Genomic DNA, 6,109 nt, shown 5'->3' with positions numbered 1-6,109 from the left:
TTAACTAGTCCTGCCCACATGAAGGTTCCTAATTTGTGACATTGTCCGGCTAGTACCTTTGACTGAGGTATGGTTCTTAAGACATGGCACATGTCTCACCAGCAGAATTCTGAAGTGGTTCTGGAGCTTTTTTCCTCACAAAGGTGTAGAAGCCAGGGTTGACACAGAAGTACAGATATGTGACCATACGAGTAACTTACAGCGCATTGTCAGGTTTGCAGACTCACACAGTCGTCTTCATCCTCTTGAAGCATCACCACAACATTATTAGGTGTCCGGCATGACAAATATGAGTCTCACAGTCCTGGAAGAGATGACCGTCATGGCGATCCTAAAGTAGCAGTAAAAAAACAAAACAATGAGAGGATATATGAAAAACAAGCCTAACTGGAGGTAAGGCCCCAACATCTCCAACACCTTAAAGTTGATCCCTTCCAAGGCGCTGACCTCTTCACACATCAACCCCTGGGTGTAATACTCTGCCTGGTCATAGAGTATAAACGGCTTGATGCACGCCAGGAGGCTGATGCCTCACACAGCGGCGAACGAGACCAGGGCATAAGGTCCTCCGGCAAAGCCTGGTGGACGGCATGGAGTAGAGCCAGGTACCGGTCAAAGGTCATACGAGAGTCAGGAACAAGATGGAGCTGTAGAAACCCAGAAAGTAATTGCTGCCCACGATCTTACACCAGGCCCGGCCAAAGACCCAGCTGGACATGTGGTGGGACACAGCCCAGAATGGCAGACTAGACATGAAGACCAGGTCCGACATTAACAGGTTGAATAGGAAGACGTTGCCCACTGTGTTGAGTTTCTCCAACTTGCAGAAGATGTAGAAAACCAAATTGTTGCCCATCACTCTCCGCATGAAGGTCAGCAAGTAGTAGATTGAGAGTTTGACCTCGAAGTCGTGGGTAATTTCCCTGTCACAGAACTCCGGAGCATCGGTCTCCGAGCTGTCCTCCTGGTAGCCCTCTGTTGCCGAGGAGTTAATTTGGTATTTCCATTGCTGAGTTTGTTTACTCAAAACCTGTCAAAACATTGCCAGCTCTTACAGTAAACAGCTTATTTAAATCATCAGAAATTGAGAGAGGAAAACAATAATTTTACCTGACTTAAACAAAACTTTTGCCTGGAGTGTTTGTTTGCAGCAAGTAAAGGGAAGAGTTGCTTTGTCAGGAGAGGTGTGTGTGTGTTTGGACTGTACAGAGTAGTCAGCAGGTTGTGATGAGCAACCTCTGAATCAGACCTTTGTCACCTGGCCTTTAGATTTATTATTTCTATTCCATCCTCATGTTCACATTCTGTCACACATTGCACAATCTCCCCAAAAAAGTTGAAACTAACTGTAGGATCAGATATATAAAACCTACAGTGAACAGGTCCTCTGTAGCTCAGTATGGAACTTGCAACAGCAGGATAGTAGGTTTGATTCCTGGGACAACCCAATACGTCAAAAATGTGTCCCACGCATGATTGTAAGTCGCTTTGGATAAAAGTACCTGTTAAATGGTATATATTATAATTAATGAAACATGATATGCTTTCTCCATTTTTTCAAACATGCTTGAATGGAAGCAGGAAGTTAGCTACACACCGTGAATATTTTCAAAGTTGAGTCAGGAGCAGTGTTTATTTTGAAACAGCAATGTTTAACAGAAACCAACAGCTGGTAGAACAATCCCCATGATCAAATGTACAGTCGCTAATGGGGTTGCAAAATTCCGGGTACTTTCAATAAATCCCCTGGTTTTCCCAAAATCCCGATTGGAGGATTCCCAGAATCAGAAGGGAAATCCTGAGTCATCCAAAAAGGATTTCTGGGAAACCAGGAAATGTATTGAAAGATCCCTTCACATTTTGCTCTCTTAAATTTAAATCTAAAAAAGGGTTAAATTATATTTTTTTCATAGTGATCTATACAACCTACTCCACCTTTTCAAAGTAAAAGAAAAATGATGATAATGATGATAAATGATATAATGATAACATTTTCTAAATTAATAAAAAGTCATGACTGAGTGTCTTCACACACCAGAGTTAACACTTGGTGTAAGCGCCTTAGGCAGTCATTACAGCTGTGAATCATTTTGAATAAGATTCTATCAACCTTGCACAACATATAGGCCTATCCATTGTTTTTGTAAAAATTGCTCAACCTCTTGTAAATTTGGTTGGGAACAATTTATGGACAGCAATACTTTCAAGCAGATGTATGTCAGGACTGACACTGGACCATTCAGGAACACTACTTTCAAGCAGATGTATTTCAGGACTGACACTGGACCATTCAGGAACACTACTTTCAAGCAGATTTATGTCAGGACTGACACTGGACCATTCAGGAACACTCAACCCGGTTTTCAGAAGACCACACGACAGGCTTTATTCCAACTTTTTACCTGGGGTTTGCTCCTTTCATATTTATCCTGACAAACTCCCCAGTTCGTGCCAGTGACAAGCATACCCATAACAGGATGCTGCCACCACAATACTTGAAAATACAGAGGGTTTCACTCCATGTTGTGTTATATTGGATTTGACCCAAAACTGTTGTTTTTAAGTTAGGCCAAAAAGTTAATTTCTTTAGTGATTTTTTTCTGCTTCAACTTAGGACACTGAGAGACAATTTCTCACAGCAGTAATGAGAAACTAGTGGATACACTAGTGGATACGAAACACCAGTTTTCTGACAATCTATCTTTGGGCACTGGAAATATGGACTGAAACCTGGCAGTATGAGGGGACTTCTCTGAAATGATTTATGCGTAGGGACTGGTTGCTTTGTTTGTGAAGGTAGTTTTATGTGTCAACTCAACACAAACTCACCTTCCAGATCTGCCGCTTTCTTGAGAGTAAGATCCTTGTGCTCATAAATGTAGGTAGCACTCTATTCGTGAAGGCAAATCTTGAACTGCTCGAGAAGTTTATTTAAGGTCCTTGACCTCTTGAGAACCACACCACTGATCAAAAATACATGCTTGTTCCCTTGCAAACATGTCTTAGCGATTCTGTGTTTCGTAAATTTACGGAACTGATGTCTGTATGCCTCTGGGACCAACTTGTAAACCGAAAGGATAGCAGCTTTAACAGTGTTAAATCAAATGAAATATTATATTTTACAAAGTCACATGCGTGAAATGCTTACTTTACTACAAGCCCTTAACCAACAATGCAGTTTTAAGAAAATAGAGTTCAGAAAATATTTACTAAATGAACAAAATAAAAAGGAACACAATAAAAGAACAATAATGAGGCTATATACAGGAGGTACCGATACCGAGTCAATGTACAGGTTAGTCGAGGTCATTTGTACATGTAGGTAGGGGTAAAGTGACTATGCATAGATTTTTTTTTTAAACAGCAAGTAGCAGCAGTGTAAAAACAGAGGGGTGAGGGTGTCAATGCAAATAGTCTGGGTGGTCATTTGATTAATTGTTCAGCAGTCTTATGGCTTGAGGGTAGAAGCTGTTAAGGAGCCTTTTGGACCTAGACATCAATCGCTCTGAGACCTTGAAGTAGTTGTTTCTCTTGCTCGGCAAGGGTTGCGGCTTTTGTGGAGTGATGGGGAACGATGCTTCGAGGGCGGCTGTCATCGATGTGTGCAGAGGGTCCCTGGGTCGAGCCCAGGTAAGGGTGAGGAGAGGGATGGAAGCTGTACTGTTACATTGATGCTGTTGACCCAGATCGCTGGTTGTTGCAGAAAAGGAGGAGGTAGCTAGCTAGTTAGCGGCGTGCGCGCTAATAGCGTTTCAATCGGTGACGTCACTCGCTCTGAGACCTTGAAGTAGTTGTTTCCCTTGCCCTGCAAGGGCCGTGGCTTTTGTGATGGGTAACGATTCTTCGAGGGTGTCGATGTGTGCAGACGGTGTGCAGAGAGCAATGTGTGCAGAGAGCAACTGTGTGCAGAGAGCAACTGTGTGCAGAGAGCAACTGTGTGCAGAGAGCAATGTGTGCAGAGAGCAACTGTGTGCAGAGAGCAACTGTGTGCAGAGAGCAATGTGTGCAGAGAGCAACTGTGTGCAGAGAGCAATGTGTGCAGAGAGCAATGTGTGCAGAGAGCAACTGTGTGCAGAGAGCAACTGTGTGCAGAGAGCAACTGTGTGCAGAGAGCAACTGTGTGCAGAGAGCAACTGTGTGCAGAGAGCAATGTGCATTTCTAGTCTATTTCTTCGCCATCAGCTGGAAGACGGTGTCCCTTTTTGGTCAGTCTGTCGAGGAAAGAGAGAGCAGAGGGACGTTGAGAGACGGACCCTCAGTCTGCTGCTCCCCCCGCTGAGACGGACCCTCAGTCTGCTGCTCTCTCCCTCTGCTGAGACTGACCCTCAGTCTGCTGCTCTTTCTCTCTGCTGAGACTGACCCTCAGTCTGCTGCTCTCTCCCTCCACTGAGACTGACCCTCAGTCTGCTGCTCTCTCCCTCTGCTGAGACGGACCCTCAGTCTGCTGCTCTCTCCCTACGCTGAGACTGACCCTCAGTTTGCTGCTCTTTCCCTACGCTGAGACTGACCCTCAGTCTGCTGCTCTCTCCCTCTGCTGAGACTGACCCTCAGTCTGCTGCTCTCTCCCTACGCTGAGACTGACCCTCAGTCTGCTGCTCTCTCCCTGCCCTAAGAGATATGGAAGGTTGGTGACCACTGCCCTAAGAGATATGGAAGGTTGGTGACCACTGCCCTAAGAGATATGGAAGGTTGGTGACCACTGCCCTAAGAGATATGGAAGGTTGGTGACCACTGCCCTAAGAGATATGGAAGGTTGGTGACCACTGCCCTAAGAGATATGGAAGGTTGGTGACCACTGCCCTAAGAGATATGGAAGGTTGGTGACCACTGCCCTAAGAGATATGGAAGGTTGGTGACCACTGCCCTAAGAGATATGGAAGGTTGGTGACCACTGCCCTAAGAGATATGGAAGGTTGGTAGAATCTTGTTTAAAATGACCCACAGCTGTAAATGCTGCCACTAAGGGTCACACTTTATTTGGATAGTCCAGATTTTCCATCTTTAATTTTAAGGCAGAAAAACAATGTGAAGACTGTACACGGGTGTGTAGACTGTTACTTGAAAGGATTGGAAAGACGGACACTTGTCTATCATAAAATACATGAAAGCATATGAACATGTATTGCATAATCTTAAATGTAAAAAATAAAAAATAGCACCAAAACAGCATAACTGCAGTTAAAATCAGGAGATATAGTGTAGCACATCATGTAACAAATGAGCATTTACACTGTGTGTACCACAGCCCACAACATATTTACATTTAGGTGGTAAAATATTGACACGTGGAGGGCTTGACGACACACAATGGTATAAAAATGTCAGTATGTCAGCCAGCCTGGTTTTACAAAAACAAAATTATTCACACTCCTACTTATATGTACAGATGTCGGATCTTAATATGAAACATTTCGTCGCAGGAGGAAAATAATTTGAATATGTATTTCACATTTACAATCGACACCAAGGGGGCAGCTGGAAGCAGTGTTTGAGACATAGGCTATTTATTTATAGCTATACAATCATTTAGACTGCAGGTCTACTGGGTGTCAGTTCAAATAGCCTATGTAGACTGCGTGCAGGCTACAGCAAGTTTTGTGTGATTTCTTATGTGGATTATAATAAATTGACAATAGTAAATTGACAATATACATCTCGGTTGCCCGAGATGGCATAGCAGTTCAGACGTCTTTTGTCCTCGTCTTGTCGTTTCGTGTATATATATATATTTACAACTTTTTTCACATACATTTTATTTTTATTTTCCATCAACTCATCTTCAATACACTCTCCTGCAACCTGCCTCACCAATTGATATGTATAAATACGTATTATTTACCTCAAATCTGCAATCCTCCAAGAAGCTAGCCAGAAGCTAGCCAGAAACTCCAAGAAGCTAGCCAGAAGCTAGCCAGGAGCTAGCCAGAAGTTAATCAGAAGCTAGTTAGCTTCTTTACTGGCAACTCGTTAGTATTCAGCTAACCACGGTTTGTGGTCATCAGCTATCCTTTAACTCGAAAATCTATCGCCAGTTTTGTACGGCGCAGCGCGGCTCGGAACGGAACATACCGGACCGATTTTTCTCTCCATGTCCCTGGATTTCAACTGC

General features: G+C 43.5%; 1 pseudogene; it reads right to left on the bottom strand.

Moving 5' to 3' along the window:
• LOC115125489 (C-C chemokine receptor type 3-like) overlaps positions 1 to 6,109 on the bottom strand; it is a 29,109-nt pseudogene continuing 23,000 nt past the window's right edge.

Source organism: Oncorhynchus nerka, linkage group LG22, assembly GCF_034236695.1.
Source record: "Oncorhynchus nerka isolate Pitt River linkage group LG22, Oner_Uvic_2.0, whole genome shotgun sequence".
In the NCBI taxonomy this organism is placed as follows: domain Eukaryota; kingdom Metazoa; phylum Chordata; class Actinopteri; order Salmoniformes; family Salmonidae; genus Oncorhynchus; species Oncorhynchus nerka.
Note: the sequence above shows the minus strand (reverse complement) of the source record. Positions and strands in the feature narration are given on the sequence as shown.